Source organism: Marmota monax, unplaced genomic scaffold, assembly GCF_021218885.2.
Source record: "Marmota monax isolate L192 unplaced genomic scaffold, Marmota_monax_Labrador192_F-V1.1 WCK01_AAM20220418_F8-fsc00006, whole genome shotgun sequence".
Classification (NCBI taxonomy): Eukaryota; Metazoa; Chordata; class Mammalia; order Rodentia; family Sciuridae; genus Marmota; species Marmota monax.
This window is the reverse complement of record NW_026693712.1, coordinates 27,092,918-27,115,363: the sequence shown is the minus strand read 5'-3', so window position 1 is coordinate 27,115,363 and position 22,446 is coordinate 27,092,918.

The window sequence follows — 22,446 nt, the reverse complement described above, 5'->3', positions numbered from 1 at the left end:
TTAATTAATGCATTTTAAAATAATTCAACAAGGAAATAAAAAAACTTAAGGACAATGTTTCTTACATCAGTTTATCATGCTTTAGAAGATTCGGATGCATGAGCTAAGACTATTGGGAGCTCTATTTAATGTAAACAATATGTCATATAAAACACTGTTAATATCATCTCAAGTGAGGAGGTTCTCACTGAGCTTAGTATAGATTTTCTGTATCTTGCAAATGGCTGGAATTTTTCACTGTATACATTGAAAAGTATTGGTGATGAATAACTAAGTAACCAAATAGTATACCCTTTTGAGATTTTTGACATAAAATATGTTAGTCTTAGAAATGGATAAGAAACAGATTTGATTTGATTTTTCTGTGCCAAACTATATGTGCTCCCAGTCATCATTTACTCCTTCCAATTTCCCTGGAAACATTGCAACAAAATGTCAAATCTTTGCTATTTCAGCATACCACTTAAAATGGTGGCATAATCTTCAAGTGACCTTTTGTAATGCTCAATTTTTCCTATAGAAAATTCATATTTTTTATCCAAATTTGCCCTTCAGCCTAAATTCTCATCCATTTGAATAAACTAGAGCTCTATTTTTTGTAACCTTGAATTAACTTATTCAGAATTTAGGTACCTCCATCTAACCTGCCTCACCTGTAAATGTGAGGCAGAATCAACCACTCTTGAGAATTTTTGACACTGATATTCTGTGGTTTTCTTGAATGTTGCTATATGATCAGATACAAATGGATCACTGTCATTTGAGTCACTTAAAATTTTTGAACCTTACCAATGTGGCAATTACACTTCTTCATCATGTGCCTCTTTGCAAAGTTGCTGAGCGTCACATATCTTTTAAAATTAATATTTAGTTTTAAACAATGGTCTTTCATACTTATGTACAAATAGAACAATATTTATGTTGCACAACAATTGAGACAAGACCTTGAAAATACTGATTCTGCTGGTTGAGATGTAACACTTCATGTTCCATTTTGCAAGGTTTATTTATGGTTTTGTATTATTTAAAAAAGAATAGACTCTTAATTTGCTTAATATTTGAATGTTTATATTGCAAGCTTTTACAAAAGAAAATAAATGGAGAAGTTTTTCCAATAAATGCTGCTACAGCAATTAGTTAACTATAAGAAAATAATAAATTCTGGGGGATGGGTGGGTGGTAGGTGGTAGGTGGTAGAGCCACCATGTGGCATGAAGGAGGCACCAGTCTCTCCCCTGCCCCAAACAACAACAAAAACTGTTAATCTAAACCTCAAGCTTTATGTAAAAATTAACTCAAAATGTAGAGTATTTTCCAATGTATAAACATAAAACTAAAACTTTCAAGAGATACAAGAGAAAATTTGGGAAACTTTTAAGCTTCATGAAGCATTTGTAGACATATCACCAACCAAAAGCATGATCCATAAAAGAAAGATACATAATCTAGACTTAATCAAAATTAAAAATCTTGGCTTTGTAACAAACCCTCTTAAGAGTGTGCAAACCAAGCTACAGCCTGGGAGAAATTATTTACTATTTATATATATCTTATGAATTACTAATATCCAGACTAATAAAAAAACCTCTCCAAACAATAATAACAAAACAAAGCAACCATTAAAATATTGGCAAAAGAAATGTTAAATAAGCACATTAAAATTTCTAAGCATCCTTAGTAAGGAAATGGAAACTAGGCTTCAATGGCACATCACCACATTTCAACCAAAAGTGAAAAGAATGACAAAATCAAATTCTGGCAAGGATATGAAGAAATTGGATAACTCATTCAATATTGGTAGAATGCAAATGGAAAACATATTGAAATTTTTTTAATTTTTATTTATTTATTTATTTATTTTGTGGTGCTGAGGATGGAACTCAGGGCCTTGTTCATGCTAGGCAAGCAAGCACTCTACCAACTGACCTATATCCCCAGCCCAAGAATTTTTTTAAAAAAATAAATGCATGACCTAACACAATCTTAACATATGACTTAACAAACTTAACATATGACCTGTCACTTACAATTCTTGCCAGACCAGACAATGAGAGCTTAACAATGAGAGCTTATATCCACACATGATTGCTCAAGGAAATTTTATTTATAAGAGACAAAAAGTACAAAGGAGAAAAATGTTTTCAACGTGATCCATTTAGTTATAAATTCTGTTTCTTCATATTTAAGACAAACAATTTAGTAAAATGTTTTTACTGTAGTAATGATGAAGTATTGGTCATATTGATTCAATCTAAGTCAATAAGAACTTTTTTTTTTTTCCATTTCAAAGGACACCCTGTTAGTTGCTATGTTGTGACAACAGTGACAATGATATATCAAGGTATAATTATATGTTAAAAATAACTAAATTCCTCTATACTGGTAGTGTACTGAAAACACTGAAAAAAAATAAATCATTCAAGAATTATGTACATTTCCACATCAAAATATAAAAGATGAAGTTCCAAAAGTACTTTAAAAGAAACATCTAAATATATCACTTGATATATACCAGATTTGCATTCATGTTCAATTTTCTGATTTACCTGATACCTCTATGTATCTACTCCTCAGACATTCAAAATATGTTCTATCAAAAAAAGAAAAATATTATTAAATATGTTCAGTCTATAAAGTGATTGTGGGTACTTTTAAAAACAGACTGAAATACAAAACTGGATCATGATTGATGTCTCAGACCCACTGGTATAATATATAAGTCAGTCTCTTCAAAAGAGCACTATCTTCATGTGGTTGATGTTAGCCTCTTATCTGAATAAACATTCTCTCTATATAATATTTGTCTTTGAGACACTCATTACCCTTTTTATCTTGGTGTGTGGGAGGCCAACCTTACATGTGACTGAGTTACACTCCCCAGCTTGGTACTAAGGCTCTCAGTCACAGAAATGTTGCACCCTTCTTGGGAGCGAGGGTTGGTGTCTCGTGCATGGTGTGTCTTGCTACACCCCCATGGGTGAAGCTATGCTCACCCGTTCCTTTGTAATATAACCCCTTGCCCTGTTTAGGATAGAATCTTCCATGGAAGTGCCTTGTGTGTGTCCCCTTCTCTTACTGTGCCCTTGGGTGTGGCCTACCCAGGTGTCAGTCAACCTGCTGACAGTGGACATCATGAAGATAGACTCAGCCCCCTGAAACCTGACCCCTTGCCTCATTTAAATAACTTCTCCTCAATAAAAGGGGTCAGGCATGCTCTATCGCTCTCTCTTTTTGCTGACCCTTAAGGTCAGAGGAGGCGTCACAGCGACCCCAAAGAAAAAGGTATTGTGTCTCTTTTGTGGTTATTTTGTGCAGCACAGAAACCCAGCATTGGTACATTAAACTTTCAGGTCTTAATACATATAACTTAGTAAGCATAAAAAAAGATTTGGGAATTTTTTTTAAAACTAACATCTTAATTTGAAACTTCTTTTATTTTCTTTCTACTGCTTCAGGCATAAAAAAATACTGCAGTGGAGTTCATATTTACTTACTTTTAAATAGTTCTGATTTATTTTATCCAAAAAAATGATTTAATACAAATATTATACACCACCCCTCCCTCTGACTTTTTGGGAAATATCCAATATTTAAGTTTCATTCTGTATCATATTGATATTTGCAGTACAGTTTGAGGATGTATATTAGCTATTTCTGTATTTTTACAAGTTATTCAAATTTACTATTGTGTAATTTTTTGTATATTATTTTGTCACTTGCCTCATTTGCATGTGTGATTTATTAACAGTATGTTTTCTTTTAATAGTGTTTTAAATATCACAAATGTGATCACAGTATTCATATCATACAATTTCATAGGATTGAAAACAGTTGGTATAAATTTTATTTTATCTATTTGACATTAATGGAGGCCAATATTTTAACATATTACATTTCTCTATATTTTTCCATGAATTTCTGTCAGTGTATTTACAAAATTTGAAATTTGGTTTTGTTTTCAAAATATCCATAATCTCTGCTGTCTGTACCCTCATTTGTTATAAAGTATCCTTTACTTGGTCTTGAAGGCCATTTGTCCAATTTCAGTTTGTCTTAGAATGTCTTGTTTGTTTTTCTCCATTTTTAAAATACTTGAATCTATCATTTTAAATGTGTCTATTTTTAAAGTTAAATTGTTAGTTTTTAGATTTTGGGTATTTCTGAGTAACTATTCTTACTTAACAGACTAGATTATGTAATTTGAAGTTTTTAGGAGAAAATATTTACAGTTAATTGTGTTTTATTTATTTACTTGTTACAATATATTCTTATTGTAGACTGTCATTATGTAGCTGGCAGTATTTTTGACTATATATACAAATTTAAAAGTTTTATTTTTTTGTAAATTATCAATATAATCTGAAATTTTACCCTTAAATATCAATTTCCTGATACAGTAACTTAGAAAATAACATTCTTGATGTCAATGACATCTTTATATCAATATCCCACAATGAGGCTTGGAGAAGATTACACAGGTGTGAATATTTTTTAACCCCACTGCAATTTTCTGAACATGACTTTTAATTTTTAAAAAATTCCTTTTATTTATACGTAACATTAGGATTCATTTTGACATAATTACAGAAGCATGAAATATAATTTGCCCTAATTCCATTCCCAGTACTTCCCCTTTTCCTCTCCTCCGTTCCTGTTGCTTTTCCTCTACTCTATTGATCTTCCTGCTATCTAATTACAATGTTTTTAAAAATTATTTTTAAATTGGTGATTGTGAGATTCACGATGATATTTTATTTGTTTGTGATTTTTGTTTTTTGTTTTGCTTTGTTTTGCTGGTGCTGAGAATCAACTGCAGGGTTTTTCACGTGCTGGGCAAGTGCACTACCACTGCAAAACTTCTCTAGCTCTTCAGAATATTGCTCAAGATTGAATAATAATCACTAATTAATTCTTGTTCTGAGACAGAAGGAGAACCCCCAACCATCATTTTATTAGGATATGAATATTTACTTTAAGTTTCCTAATATATTAGTAGGGTGATTGCATTTTCATTAATTCTCTCCTTTTTTTCTTTATTATTATTGCTGTTATTTTATCATTATTTTTACTGGATATTAACCTCAGTGGTGCTCTACCACCAAGTCAGACCCCCTGCCCTTTTTTATATTTATCGTGAGACAGTCTTATTAAATTGCTGAGGCTGACCTTCGTGATCCTTCTGCCACAGCCTCACAAACAGCTGGAATTATAGGCATGAACCACCACTGCCAGGTAATTGTCTTTCCTTTTAATAGCAGATTTTTCAATTAAGATTCAATTTGTCTTATAAAACATTTAGGGTATTCTTTCTTTTTATAATTTCTGAGGAATTTTCTATTCATTTGGAATTATATTTTCCTTAAATAAGTTGTCAAATATATCAATGAAACCTCAAGGCTTGATATTTTTATAAGGAAAGATTTTAATTGCAAATACATTTATTATAACATTTGTAGAACTAGTTCTATTTTTGTCATTGTGTAATTTTTGTTTTGAAATCTTTTTATTCATCTACAAAATATTAATATAAAACGTCTATCAAGTACCAAATTGTGTATCAGATCCTTTAAGCAATTTTTATCAGGATAAAAATATATCATATTTTTAGCATTAGACTCTCTTTGTTCTTAATTATGAGATTCCAAAGGTAAATTTTACTATGAAATTTGTCAATTTTTTTGAAAATGAATTTTTAGGTTGTTTCTAGTGTGGAGCTCATTTTATTAATGCAGTTATACAGACTTGTGTATATCTTCTTATATCAATACATTATGTGTATACCTTGGAATGAAATTTCTGGAATATGGTTTGTAAATACAGTTAACCTGGTAAATAAGGCCAATTTTTAAAAAATCTGACCTTATACTCACATTTTTTAGTGACGTATTATATCAATTTACTTTACATATCAATGCAAGTTTTTATAAAATGGTTTTTAATCTGCCATATTTAAATTTATTTTTCTTCAATTCATCTTTTTTAAACAATTTAAACACATATATTTTAAATCCCACAATATTCTTTCATTTATTTGGCCTGAAAGAATCACAAAGTAAAATAATGTATATTTACTCTCATAATACTCTTTCTGGTCATTTTCATTGACTCTGTTTGATCAGACTCATGCACTATCATTTCTTTTCAGCTTAAAGGCAATGCTTAGTTTTCTTTGAAATTAATATTCACTAAAGAAAATTTCTTTATAATACTCTTTGAGAAAATCTTCATTTAAAATTTCTTCTTGGAGATTGGTTGCTATAGAATTCCAGCTGAAGTTTTTTTTTTTTTTAATATATTTCTGCAATTTAAAGATAATATTTTATTGTCCTCTTTGCTTCACTTTTTCTGATAAGTAATATGATTAATATTTATGTTCTTGTTCTTTTTATATCATGTATCTTTTACTTTGAAAAATATTTAATTATTTTTTTTATTTGGTTTTACTTGACGTGCTTTGGTGTGACTAGCTATGGCTTTCTTTATATGTTAACTGACATTGGTTGGTTTGATTCTGTTGGAGAAATTTCCTCAGTTTGTGAGAGTTTCCATCCTTTCCAAATATGTCTTCTATTCATTCTCATTATTCTGCTGTTTGGGTACTCAACTGTACATGTTTTATATCATTAGACAATAAACAGACATCTAAAATACACATTTCTGCATTCTTCACATTCTTGTTGATATTTTATTTTGACATTTTCTTGTACTATTTGTTCATTTGCATATATTTTTCTATAAATCTTGACTCAACTGTGTCCACAAGAATAATTGCTTTTTCATATTTTATAGTTTTTAGTATAATATAATTTTATATTTATGTTATAGATTCCTTTCTTTTCCTTCTCTCTCTCTCTCTCTCTCTCTCTCTCTCTCTCTCTCTCTCTCTTTAGAGGAGAAAAAGTTTATAGTAGACCTCAGTCTCAGGAGTTCAGTCCATGGCTGACCAACTACACTGCTCTGGGCTCAATGTCTTTCACATTTTCAATGGTTTCCCTAGAGTTTAAAATATACATTCTGAAGCTAATCTATGTCAATCTTCAAACAAACATTAAACCTCCTCATGTGAAGGGCAGTAGCTTTGAAGAACAAGTGAATCCCTTCTTTCAGTCCTTTAAGACATGGATGTCATGCATTTTATTCTTGGATATCCTATAACTAATACACCGTTAGTATTATGAACTTGAGCAAACACTTGTCATTTTTAAAATTAAGGTAAGAAAAACTTAACTTATTGTATTTTTTTTTTATTATTCAACTTTCTTATTTTCTATTCAGAATAGTTTTCAAATCTATAAATCTCCTGCTTGAGAACTTTTTGAAATGTTCTTTTCAGGTCAACTTTAATGATAATGATTTTAATCAGCTTTTGCTTTTCTGAGAAAGTCTGTATTTGTCTTTCCCTTTTGAAGAATAAATGAACTGGATGCAAGTTCATCCACTAATGGTTCATGTTTATTGTCAATATTTTTTCACTATATGTATTAATTTATTAATCAATGTTATTTTAAAGTATTTTTCAAATAATTTCAAACCTTAGGCCGTCTAGGAGTCTACTTCACATTGAACATTTCTTCTCTTAGCCATTTGATTTATGTTAATATTTATTTATAAAAGGACATGCTTCTTATTGTGGAGAATAGATAGGTTGTGTGGATGAATTTATTATTTAATTTAACTGTGTGGACTTTTTTGAACTTCTAGTTTAATGCAATTAACTTGTGCTTGTTTTCAAACATTTTGAATGTGGAATTCAAACTTTTCCTGCAGTCAGGTTAGGATCTGAACAATGACGGAGATATATTTAGTGATTTCAGTTTACCTGCCATGTTTTATTATTATTGGGGATTTCTCTTTGCTCTTGAAACCTGCCTTGGTCTTTCTGCACAATGGGAGATATCCATCTCTGCTTTCTTGCCTCTACCATCCAATAGCTAATTAATTGCACTTAATGAAAAGTATTTAGTACTGTGTAGATTATGATCATTTTATTTGCAAGTTAATAATTGGTGTGCCACAATTACTTGGATGCTGGAAAAAGATAAGAGATTACTGGGGTCAGAGACAGAAGACTTTATTACTCAGAAGACAGCAGTGAAGTAAACTTCATGTTCACATTGAATTCCCTTTCCTATCAAGACCTATGGCAATGAGGTAGAGATGGGGAACCAAGCTAGATGTTACACACACTGTAGATGTGCATCCAACAGAAGAATCTTAAGTTTAGGAAACATAAATCTTTATAGTGGGCTTCAGTCAAACCCATATGACTTTCTTCCACGGGAGAATTTAGTTTTCTTACATGGTGTAAAAACTCTTTGAAATTCTTGTTAAGATACACACAGCTATCCCTATTTTCCAAGGCTTTTTATTATAAAATAGCCCTGAAATACAAACAATAATATATGCTGGAAAGAATGTGGAGAAAAGGTCACATTTTTATACTATTGGGGAGGATTGTAAATTAGTAATACATTATGAAAATAAGTATGTGGTTTCCTCAAAACACTAGGCATGGAACTGCCATGTGACCCAGCTATTCCACTCCTTGGTATTTACCCTCAAGAATTTAAACCATAACACTACAGTGATACATGCATACCCATGTTTATAGCAGCAAAATTTACATTTTGCAAATTATGGGACCAGCCTAGTTTTCCATCAACAGATAAATGGATAAAGAAAAATATGGAAACTTATTCAGCTTTAAAGTTGAAACTAGAGACCCTCATGTTAAGTGAAATAAATCAAACTCAGAAGATAAAGGGTTATGTTTTCTCTTACATGCAGAAGCTAAGAGAAAAAAAAAATCAAAGGGAGTTCAGTAGAGGAATGGCACTAAAGAGTAGTGGTCAGCAAGGAGGGGGAAAGTGCTAGAGAGTGATATTTATTGGCCAAATTATATTGTTATACTGTATGCATATATAAATACGCAACAACAAATATCATTATGTAAACTATGGTGCACCAATACCAAAAGCTGAAAAAAGTCTTGAAAAGTTAACGCAGAATAAGAGTCTGCTTGTGCTTTTGATCTTAGGACATGTGAAAAAAGATCCATGGATTCTTGACTCCCAACAAGAACCTGAATTGTTTGTGAGAAACCTTTCTTACCTTCTCTGACCTGATCTTAGACTTCAGTGCTCCACTGCTTTATTACTTAGGCAGGAACACATTTAACTCAAAGGCAATGTTATTTTTTTTTTCTGCTCTCTTGCTCTGCTTTCATTTTGACCCACTATCTGCCATCTCTATTTATTCAGAAATGACCTTGGAAAACAATAACAAGTAAGCTAAAAGGACTTGATCTGTCACTGTGATTGCTTGGGATTATTTTTATCATGGTAGTCCCAACATTAATGGTTTAGTTCCTGTCTCCTTTTCCCTATCTACTTTTATTATCCTAATTTCCCAATAATATTTTCCTTTGCCCTTTAGCTTATATCTGTAGTTTTTGCTGAACAAAAACTGGACTTGATTATTGAAAAGTTCACTGTTGTCACATAGTTGATTTAGCACCCTAAATGAAAGCTACTTGAGTATCCAATGAGACTCCTATTTTCCAGAGGCTCAACTAATATGCGTTCCACTTCCTCCCATTGTTTCTATAGAGCTGAACAAGTTGTGGGTTTTATCTGTTCTGGAAAGAAGAAGCTGCTCTTTCCAGACACCTAGAATATTGTTTTGTTGTTGTTTGCTGGGAGCCATTAGCCAAGTAGGTATGACAATTTCCTTGCCAGCATACCCCATGTTGCTTAGTGGAAGGACTCGTGGAAATAGGACATTTTGCAGTGACATTGCATGTAGGTGACCTTGCTCAAGGACCAGGGCGGATCTGGGTTTAGGGTGTTCCTGGTTCAGGTTCCAGGTTTAAGGTTTAAGGTTATTCCTGCTGGGAATAGGGCGTATCCTGCTGCCTGAGTTCCCCTTGAGTTCTCACGGGATTCAGACAGTATTTTTGGGGAGACAGAAGCCCAGTGGGTGTGGATTTGGGCAGAGAACGTGGATTTCCCCAGAACGTGATTGTAGACGGCTGGTGTGAGTTCGGGAATAAAGAGTTGCTGTTTGAATCTACAAGCTGTGTGGTGGCTCGTGATTGTGTGCCCAGCCAGACTGTGGCATTTGTGCCCAGCCAGACTACGGCATTTGTTGGCCCATTCGGGGATCGAACCCGCGACCTTGGCGTTATCAGCACCATTTTGTGCCCAGCCAGACTGCGGCAGTTGTTGTTGTTGTTGTTGTTGTTTGGTAGGTTGTTTGTTTGTTTTTTTCTATCTACAGCTCTTTAATAGGTTCACAGTAGCTGTAATTTTGTATCATGGTTTTTGGTCTTTTTTTAAGGTTAATAGTAAGGATTCTTATAACATTTTATATCCCAATCAGAAGTAGAACACTCATCTACTTCCTCCTTTTGTTAAATAAATCAGTCAACGTAATCATGATTACTTTCTGATTATTACTTTCTTTTCCCTCTATTTTCCTATTAAAATGGAAAAAAAAAAGTCTTGAAGTTTTTGTTCGTTTGTTTGTTTGAACCAGTGAGTTTCAGAGAGCCTCGTAGACTTTCCTACTGTACCTGTATAAGATATATGTATATACTGTATATACTATAAGATATATGTATATACTGTATAAGATATATGAAAGGTATCAATAAGATTTTCTGTGGAGATTTTTCATGCAATTTTTTTCTTTTCCTAGCTATGCTTTAAAAACTGTTAGTTGAGTTTTGCAGTGTCTCTTTCATTTCAATAGAGGACATGTCTAAATTTACTGTTGATAATATTTTTATTAGTTTGAGAGTTCCTAATATTTTCTTTGATCTAGTTTTACTTTCTATGTTTGCATTTGAATTTCTTTAGACTTTGTACAAAGGCAGATTTTATAAACTGGCTTCATTTCTCTATTTGAATCCTGAAATTGCTAATCTTTTTTTTTTTTTTTTTACAAAACAGAATTCATTACATAACCCACCTGATTTTATGTGTGTGCTTATCTGTGTGTAGAAGTTACCCAAATGCACATTCTTCAGCATGCAACCTAGTGTCATTATTCTTGAGTGAGGCACATAACTTATGTTCAATTTTTTTAGACTAAATCTAGCCTAATGCCACTGTTACAATGAACTCTAATTACCCAAAAGGCAATTGATAATCACATTGAATAATATTATAAAACATCATGAAGGCAACTAGCAATGCCTGCTATATCTTCTATAAATCTTTATCTGAAAGAATAAGATAGGCACTTCTTAGTTCATTAAACATCTGTTAGATAAAATAGCTCAAATATTCAGATTCTCTTTTTTGGAACATTAAAAGTAATCAAACATAAAATTGATGTTTTAAAACTAAATTTAAAAAATTAACATAAGGTTAAAAATATGTATCAAACAAAATATCTGTCATGAAAAGAATTGAGAAAGTAGAAAAGAAATAACAGGGTTTCAGATTTATAATTCAGAGTAACAGTGCTCAATTATACTACACCTAATCTCCCCTCCAAGCAACCTGACCACTTGTGTATTATCATTTAATAACTTTGGAAAAGAAAAAAAAATCCAATTTTGTCTAAACCTTTAATATGAGCCAGTAAAACATATTAGCATATATTAACTCATTGGATTTTCACAATAATAATAAGAAGCTGTTTTCCATAAGGAATGTTTGAAAATATATATCACCATCTCTATAGATGAAAAAAATTAAGCACATAATATTTAAATAGGAATTTTAGTTTAGATAATAAGCAAATACAAAGTAAGATATGTATGACAAATACTATGAAAATATTTCAAAATAAGATAAAGATCAGGTTAAGTGATTGATTCCCACTAAGAAGAGAAATATTCTAAGAATCTGATTTAAAGATGTTTAGTTATTTAGTTTTGTTTAGTTATTATTAATCATTTAGAATTCTAAATGAAGATGTTTAGAATTCTATTGCCAAAGTTTCTTATAAACTGAAAGGACTTCAAGAGAACTGTTTTAAGAACTTGATGTGTATTCGCTGCAATGTTAGAAAATTAGACAACAGTCTGTCTTCTGAATAGAAAATCTAAGGGCTGAGAATGGGCTGAGTGGTCACTCTTATAGCAAAGCAAATTAGAAAGGTTGTTGACTTGGAATCAGCCTGGATTATACAGTTCAAGGTCAAGGAACTCTTGAACAGTGGTACTCATCATGGACTAATGGATCAAGACAATCATTTTACCCTGTTTTTTTTTTTTTTTCTGGTCCATATTCTTTCAGAACTTCCATATCAAATGATAAAAGAAAAAAAATACCCGCAACAGCTGTTGCAATTTTCTAGCTACTTTATAGTAATGTCATTTTTTTTAATTTACAAAAATAAAGAAATGGCAGATTTTAACTGTAGCCAATTAATTCAAACAATCATGCTTCTAGAAAATGAGAACCAGTACTATAAAATCATAAAAAGTATCATTATCTTAACCAGTGTGATCCTGCATTTTTGACAGTTTTTTATTCTAATACACTATCTAAACAAACATTACAAATCATAATGTTAAGATATAGTTTCCAAATAATAGAATTATAAAATTGGGCCTTGAAAAGTTTTGTAAAAAGATTAATGAAAGTAAACATATCATCTAGAAAGACTCATCAAAAACAAAAAAAAGGCAAATTATGAATTATCATATAACAAACTTTTTAAAAAAATAGTATTGAACATTGATTACTATTTATATTGACAGTTAAACATTTGATAAAATGACATGAATTAAATGTCTATAGAAACATGAACTATTTGGAAGAAGTATCTAGTATGCAAATTTGAGCTTTCAAAGCAGAAAATATATTCAAAAAAACAAGTTGATTCTAAAGGATTAGGTAAACATTCCCATTTTTCTTTTCCTTTTGCAGTGCTAAGCAAGTGTTTTACCACTGAGCTACACCTGCAGCCATGGCTATACATTTCTAAGGTGTTAATCTCTATATAACATTCTTTCATAAAACCTACAAATTATTTGGGTGATTCTTATAAATCATCAACTCATCAGATTGGTTTTGGCAATGGCAATAATCACAATGATATAAAAAATGAGATACTAGATTTTTTAAGACTGTGTTTTGTTTGAAGGGCTAACGATAAATATGGCAATTATGTATCTTGTTTTCATTATGTTTATCCATCAAAGCAGTCGGTATATCAAACACCTTATTGCTCTGTATGCACATCACAGCATGAAGTGGATATTTGGCAACTTTTCAATTAACTTGGCCAATGTAGCAAACCAAACCAAGATAATTCAGATTTTAGAAAATATCATGCATACACTCTTTTGAATTATGAAGTCTGGCTGTCTATATTATTGTAGAACATAGTCACTTAAAATTATTATGACTGATTAAACAGATCCCTCATTGCCTAAATTATAACACACGTTAAATTTCAATAGCTATAAAGGTAACCCAAGGCAGCCTCTTTATAATAAAATGGATTTCTATTTCATGTCAAACAATAAGCACTCAGTCTTATTATAATCAACTGATTCAAATGAGTAGCTCTAATATTATAATGACTAACATAACCTTACCATTATTATGGGCACTAAGAAGACAAAAATATACCTTCATAAACTTCAGTACCAAATTACTTTCACAGTGTAAAAATACACTGTAACTATACTGAAAAGTATAGTATATGTTTATTGATTGATATGTTTAACAAACTACTGGATCTAAAAATGATTATGACTCATTCTGAATTTATTAAAATTAAATAACTTTATGAAAAGAAAGTATAGTTATTTATTGTTATGACTTTTTATAGTGTCATTTTAATTATGAGAACTCTATAATGAGCCATTGTAATTGTATTTGAATGATGCCCAATTAATATTTTTCTTTAAAACATCCAAATTTATAAAAAGTTTAGAAATTTTACACATAGTTAATATTACAAACAACTCACTGAAAGATGGTAATCTCAGATACTCTGGTAAAGTCTTAAAAATTGTAAGTTTTATAATTTACTGTTTTTCAAGAACCAATTACATATGATTGCTTAGTTGTTGCTTCACAAATCTAAAATTTTGGAATTTTTATTTACCTAATGATAGTATGAAAGCATATGCTGATCAACTGCATGCTCTTTGTATGAAATTTTATTTGAGTTTATAGTGCATTTCCTGTGATTGTAATCATACAGCAAGTTATTCCTTATTCACACCTGAAGACATAAATTTATTTTATTTTGTAGTTGACTAAATTAGATGTAGATCTGCTGAAACCCAGTTTCTTACTTTCCTCTTAACTTTATGTCTGTGGTTTGGCTCTATTTGGATATGATACTCTGTAGACAAATGGTTCACAGTTGAGCAGTTAAGTAAAACTTCATTGTTGATTTGTCAGCCTGAATGAACTTTAACTCAACAAGCAAATAAGACTCATCATTTCAAGAGCCACTAAACTCTTCCAGTGTATGCTGTAATTCGAGAGTTAGCACTAGAGATTTTCATGTGTGACAATAGGATGTTAAGTACCTTACACTCTTCATTCAGTAGGGAAAACTGATTCTCCACGTGCTTGAATATGTGAATACAAGATTATTCTGGTACCTGAATCTTTCATCAGTGAATGTCAAGACTGCAACTTGGTCATCAGCAGATTTTTAAAATTGCCAAACTCTTATATTAGTTGAGTATACTGTACATGAAAATCTTATAGAAGCTTCCTGAATCTGTGAAAATGATTGGAGAGGACATTACTTAATTTTTCAAGATAATGTGTTAACAATTTAATTCAAATGAGGAATAAAAGAAATTTACTTTCAAATCAACATTTATATGTTTAATGTGATTTAACACACAAAGTTGAAACTTTTGCATGAAAAAGGAAGCTACTCTTTGACGCAATAACTGTGACATCTTGAAGTAAATAGTGAATATGAACCAATGGAAACTCATTAAGTAAAATTGTTTAAATGACTACTTTCATATGAAAGTACACTTTGGCTATAATGCATTGGATCAAATTATCTGAAAATATATGAAGAGAGAATATATGTGCAATATTATTTGCACATATTTCAATTTTATAACACATGTATATATTTAAATTAATTTAAAATCCATGATATTCAACTTAAAACTGTATAACCATACAGTCTTCAAAAATTGACTCAAAAAAAGTAATGCATTTTTTATGTTTTACAATAACATCATAATGAAGAATAACATTCTTTAGTATTTCAATTTTAACATTTTAATTTCAGAGGAAATAAATTAAATCTTTACTTTCTTCAACACTGGGGTCTTTTAAAATTCACTATGGTACATAAAGGAAATATTGACTATTTTCATTCTTTTACATTCACTGGATATTATAGTCCTATTACTCAAAATAACTGTAAAAAAAGGGTGTGTATCTCATTACATGGTCCTTTGTGTGGCCTCAGGGACATCTGTTGATGTAACCTCTTGCCAATTCTTCTTATAATATTAACTTTCAGAAGATTTAGGATTTTTCCAGATCCAAGATAACTGACTCTTTGACTAAAGAATTGTTCAGAGAACCACACATTGTGCTTCACTGTAGATATTGCCTGTTATGTAACAGGTGAACTGTATGAAGTAAGTACAGTGCATTGGAGAAAAGGAGCAAATAAATTCCCCCTCAGAGGTTGCATAAGCAATCAGGGATGAAAAAAAAAAAATCAAGTAGATGACTTTCCTGATGTGAGCTGATGCACAGTCAACCTACTCTCTTGTGTCATCCCAGGTTGTGAATGAAAGAAACACCAGAAGCTGTGTGTGGAAGTTGCAAGACAAATATCCTATTCTATTAATATACACTGTCTGGTGTTTTCTCACCTGTACACTTTCTTAATCCAAAGTAAAGTTGAACTGCACAAAGCCTATTGTATTCAATGAGTTTGAATGTCAATTAGAAATGAAGACCATTGTTGCTAGCAGATCAGAAAGTACACGGCAGAAACTAACTCCTGTAACATGAAAATGATATTGTCTGAAGTACACCAAATTTAAGAAAAGTTCAAGATAACAAAAGACAATACAAGCTTAAACAGCCCAAATTACAACCTCTCTAATGCCCTGTAATTCACATTTTCTGATTACATTTATCAAACCAAATTACTTGATTTGATTCTTAAATTTTCCTTTATGGAGTTAGTGGGATGTGAAAAAGACAGTTATTTTAAATGCAAAAGTCAATTCAAATACTTCAAGAGACCAGTGTGTGTGAATTCTATATTGTTGTTGAGGATATTGTGTGTGCACATGAGTGAGTGTGTGTGTCAGAGAGAGAGAGAGAGAGAGAGAGAGATAGAGAGAGAAAGGGAAATCAATTTTTGCTACTGTAGCTCACAATGAGAAACCCTGAATATCAAACTTATGTTATCATAAAAAAGTATAGGAAGAAAGGGTCAACTATATCTCCATTGATTAAACAGATTTAAAATATTTTGGAAGACTATTTCTATTGATCTGTTTTGGAACACATTTATTTAGTTCCTTTCCCTATGAATATTATCATAGGCTCCTATTCCCACCCCCAACAACAAATAAAGAACAAACTGTTTTGAAAAATCAATGTTCAGCAAATCCTAGCACATTGTGTTTAAAAACCAGCATTCATCCTATCACTTTGATGTGATTCAGCCCAGTTTGGCTGTTTGTTTATTTGGGTACTGGGGATGGAATCAGGGGTGGTATACTACTATATTTTATTTTTAGAAAGATTCTTCTTAAATTCCTGGTGTTGAACTTGCAAACCTCTTTCCTCAGCCTCCCAAATAATTGGGATGTCAAGTATGTGCCACCACTCCTGCCATCAACCTAATTTCTTGATATTGATAGAATACAAAAACTGGGGTTGATATAGTTAAGCAAGGGAATCATAACTCAATTGAATGTTATTGATAGAATTCAAATACTTGATTAGATAAATGTTAATAAAGTTTTTATTTCTAAGAAATAAATGTAATGCAAATTTCTCAGCTATTGAAAACAAACCAAAAGCCTCATTAACTTCATGACACTATTCTCTATGAAAATAGTTCCGTTGGCTAAATTTTATTTTATGAAAACAAAATCTCATGCTTACTCTTTAACACAAGTCACAATATACACATTTTTTAAAGACTACCATCATAATTCAGTGAGTACAAACTATATGCTACATTAAGCTGTTATCTCATAGTTTTAACCCACAATTTTTATTACTGAAGCTCACAAATTATTACTAAATTACACATGTAATCTTTATATGTGTCTTTGGAGAATTTTAAGAATGTATTAATTGTACTTAGGTATTTCAATTTTTATAAAAAGCAGAAAACACTGACATGAAATTTATAATCGAACATTGCATTTTGGGGCACTTTTCTGCCTTATCCTTTGGCTTTTATTTACTTGTCAGATTGTACCAATCTCAGAATCCATATATTTAGTTTTACAGAAAGAAAAATTACATTATGAAGCTATAATTTTGACAATAGAGAAGAAACTATCTCTAAATAATTAATGGAAATTTTCCCACACCCTTTCTTTATCTGAAAATATTGCTGAAGTCATGTTCCCTGAAGGTTTCACTGTACCACGGAGACAAAGTTGACAGGTGATGGCTAGATATTTTTAATTAGGAGAAACCCTTATGTACAGAGCTTTCCAGAAGGAGTAGCAGTTAGCCCCAGTAAACAATGTTTGACACCTGCTTTGTTAAATTAGAATGAACACCTGCCATTCGCCACTCAGAGTGCTTACTGCTCAATGATCTCAAGTAAAAACTAAAAAGTTAAGTCAAAGACTTTATAGTGCTTGAAGATTTAAAATTAAAGTATAAATAAATGTAGATTTATTTGTTTTAGTTAAATTTTATTACACAAGTAACAAATGAATCCATTCTCTTGCTAAAAACCTAAAATTTTATGCTAAGGCTAAAGTCCTCTGTGACCTCCAAGTTTAACCTCATTTTGAATATTAACTCAAAGATAAAAGACCTAAAATTCATCATTTGGTTCAAATTATGTTGTATACAGGGAAAATGAATAAATAACATATCCTGTATTTACCTACACATTTGTTTCTGGATAGTAATTCATTCATATCTAACTATATAGGGTACAGACACATTATAATCAAATTAATTAAGTAAAATGTATAATAAGTCAGAAAGTGATAAGTACCATAAAAATTCTGAGAGAAGAATTGGGAATTGCTCTTGCTAAGGGAGATTACACCTTAAACCCAGTGGACAGGGAGGTTTTTCTTGGAAAGATGCTGTTGGAAAAATGCCATGAGGAAAGTGAGAAGCAGGACAAATGGACATGTGGAAGAAAGCGTAGTAGGGAGAGGCAGGAGTAATGACAAACTCCTTCAAACAGGAGGCATCCTGACACATTCAAGGCAAAACAGGGAGCAGGTTTGTCTGGATAAGAGTGAGCAAGATGGAAAAGAATAGCAGGGCTTGCTACATAATTTGCAAGGCCCTTGTTGAAAAAAAAAGGAGGAAAAAAAATTGATTAAGGAACTGCTATAGAAGGCTTTTCCTTTTTAAATGGCTTTATTTTTTTGTCTTATCATGGTGTTTTAATTTTCTTTCTGTTGTCTTCAATAAAGGATAACTAACTTCAAAATTATTAGCCTTAATTTTATTCTTTATTTTATATGATGGCAATTGTATTCATAATTTTGAGTAAAATGCTCATATGCTCACCAAGTAAAAGCCTTTAATTCATATACAGAATCGCTGGAATTGTGCAGTTTGCATTTTGTTGATTCATATAGGCATACTTTTTATGCTATTATTAGTGGAAATAGTACAAAAACAAACTCAAATGCTCTTATTTTGCTTCCTGATGTATGCACATTCTCCCAAACCTCTCAGAGCCTACAAAATTTTAATGATGGACTAAAAAGAAAAGGAACTGTAGGTTGCCCTATCTTTCCATGCCTTCTGTCATCATTTTCATCATGAGTGGTTGTTTAACAAAGGAGTGTACACATGAGTATTAATAAAACGAGGAAGGATCTGATAGAGTTTTTTGATCATTTGTGTTTCTTAGAATACCATTTCATTTTTTCTTCTTTCAAAGCAATTTTTTTTTCAAAAGGGAAGAGAAGCTACTGGGGATTTTGAGCACACTGCTGATTACTTCATTGTAGATGGAACTCATTTGCTCTCACTTGGCTTCTTGCTGAGGATCCATGCATCAGGCTACCATTAGGATTTTGTTTCATGGGTGATTGCAAATGCCACATGATAAAAAGATGCCACAGAACAGTGTGGTTATTGTGTCAATCACTGACTGTTTTGTCCATTGAAGTATACTTATGGATCATGAGTTATAGAAGAAAATTATTAAGAATTTTAATAAAACAGCAGATCACTACCAAGGCCTGGTGCAGGGGTAGAGGTGATAAGAATAGAAACCTAACAAGAGGCTCAAATGACATAAGGCTTTGCAGGCACTATAAGAAATTTGAATGTACCCTAAATAAGATTGGAAGGCACTGTATGGTTTACAAGGTGGTCATAATTACATTTTATGTTCATGTTTACTAAGTAGGGCTTTTCATTTGCTGTAGCTTTAGCACTTTTATCTTTTGCAAAATAATTATTTTAAGGGTGTACAGGATGTGCATCTCATTCTGTGCTTATAAATTTGTAGTGTTCCACAGGCCTTTTCAGTGGCTCTAATTTTATCTGGCCACAGCAATTCTTAAATCCCACCTCGGGAAATTCAAGCTGTGCAGTGGTCTATTACTAGGGGTTTTAGTACAGTACACCAACTATGCCCAAATATGCTTCAGAGTTTAGTCAAATTATGTTTGCACTTTTAAAATGATTGTCCTTCCATGGGACCAAAACTGACACCATGGAGTCAGGAGAAAAGATGGATATAATTACCACAATTGTATGGTCTTCAAAATCCTGTGCCTTCACCCCATACAATGTATTTCTTCTAAGGAAGTTATGGAGGCAAACTTGGATGTGACTTTTTGTGATTTTCTCAAGGGAAGACCACTTCTATTAACACTGGCTGAAAAATAGTTCATATTTTATATTTTTAAATATGAAAACTAAGGAATTTCAATAGTTCAATATTATGTTTCATATTTTTCAGTCAGGTATCAGCAAAGGAAACTTGCCCAGTCTGGTCTCAAATTCTGGATTTCTGATGCCTAATGTAAAAGCAAAAACAAACAAACAAAAAACCTGATCTTGACATTGGAATGATTTGATTAATTTCATGCCAAAACTCTTGCTTCTCTTCAATATTGCAGAAAGCCTATTTATTTTTTAGGTAAAGTGTCACCACTAAGCTCTGTCCCCAGTCCCCTCCAGATATATATGTATATATATTTTTTAGATTGCTGAGCTCCCCTCAGACTTGCAATCTTCCTGCCTCACATTCCAGAGTCTCTGGGATTACAGTCATGTGTCACCATACCTGGCGACAGTTTTAAAATGGACTGAGTTTATAACTGCAGTTTTGCAGATACAATTAATGTTATCAGGCATTACATAAAGTGGAAGCTTTTAGACTAAATTCCTATATTATTGTATACCAATAAGTTCTTGACAAAGAATTCTCCAGAGGGCCAACACTCAAGAAGCGTCCACTGTAAATGACTTTTTTGAGTCCCAAAGAAGAAGAGAAGTGGGTTTAATTTGAAGTTCTAGGGCTGGCATGGTTTATACATAACTGTCCCCTTGTCAATTATTAAGGATGCTTTACTCCTGATAAGAGCCAAGAGCAATTATCACCAATAAAATAGCTTCTCCAAAATTTTGTGGTAACAGCTTCTCTTTAAAACTGAATTTGCACAAGAACTTTTCCTTCATTTCTGATCATTCTGAAAACAAGAGGAATTTTCTTCTAATACCTCCAGTGGCTATCATCCCTGATAGAATATACATTGTCCTTCTAAATATAATTTTCAGGGGCTCCCTTGGAAAACCTTCATTTGGCCTTCCAGCTTTCTTTCCCATTTTGATTGACCACAAGTATACATGCAGCCTGTACTTTCCAAGTTTTCTACTTATTTTTACAGTTTTCTTCACTTGGAAAATTTTCCTCATTGAATTTGTGAATTTATGATTTACATCTTTGAATTATTCACAAAGCCTTTTTAAATCCTCACTTTACAATTCTCTATGAACACATTTAGAATATTTATGATGTACTAATCCATACATCAACCTGTTTCATAGATACTCTAATATATCCCTTTTATATAGAAATTGAGGTACAGAAAGGTTAAATTACTTGCTGTAGACAGTGACTTTTGTGCTTCAATTTCAAGTTCTTAATCCCTACCCTATGTTGTTTATTAAATTTTATTTCCTTTTACTCCTTTGTTATGCAGCTCCATGACAGTATTTGCTTGATATTTTTTGAATTATAGGAAATGATAAAACTCCTATTCCAATGATGTTTGAAGTACCATGCAGTCAGAAAGCATATTTATGCTTAGTACTATTTTCCACAGTATTTAATATATTTTTACTGAATTGAAAAGGAAAAGTAAATCCCAGGTATATTTATAGTCTTGTAGATTTAGTACTTTCCATGGTTCCTAAATTTTTTTTAAATATAATGATATTTTGTATTTTTGTTTTCTTTTATGTTGTTTGTCAAGAAAAAGGTTATAATAAAATATTAGGAATTGTGCAAAAGTATTTTCCATTTCTAGTTAAATGTTAGCAATAATACTTTTCTTATTATCTTATGCACAAGGAGACAGATATTAGATAAATTAAATGATCTGCACAATCATAATATATGCATAATATATTTGCATAATATATACACATATGTGTATATCTTAATAAAGAGTATTATAAGATTAATATCATTATAACACATAACTTTTAGAAAGATACCAATATTAAATAGATTATAAACAGTAATAAGTATAGAGCTCTATATAAATAAAAATACAGTATCCTACTACAAGAAGTATTTTCTCATTCATTAAAAATCAATGAGAATTTATAATAATAAATTTATTATGATTACTATTAATGGGCAATTAACATACCACTTCACACCTGCATAGGTTTTCATACTTTACAAAACACTTATTCCTCCAGTGTCTTGCTTGATGTTAGGAATGAAATTAAGCTCATTTTTGAGAGTTCTATAGTAATAGAGATTCTGAGTTACTGTGCTAAAACTAAAGAAAAAAAAAGAAAAAAAAAACTTGATTGCCAGTCCCCAAATCTTTCCAAGTAATTCTTCATCCACAAAAAATAATTCACACAAATTTCTAGGGAAATAATTTATTTCTCTTTTATTCCGAATAAAGCAGCATTCATGCTGGGTGGCTGACGGCAGGTGTTAATTCTGCAAGTACTAATTTAACATAGCAGGTGTCAAATACACTGGGTATTAACTGCATGGTTGCTACAAAGTGATGACAATCACTAAATGAGCTCTGATTAGGTGGCCACTGGC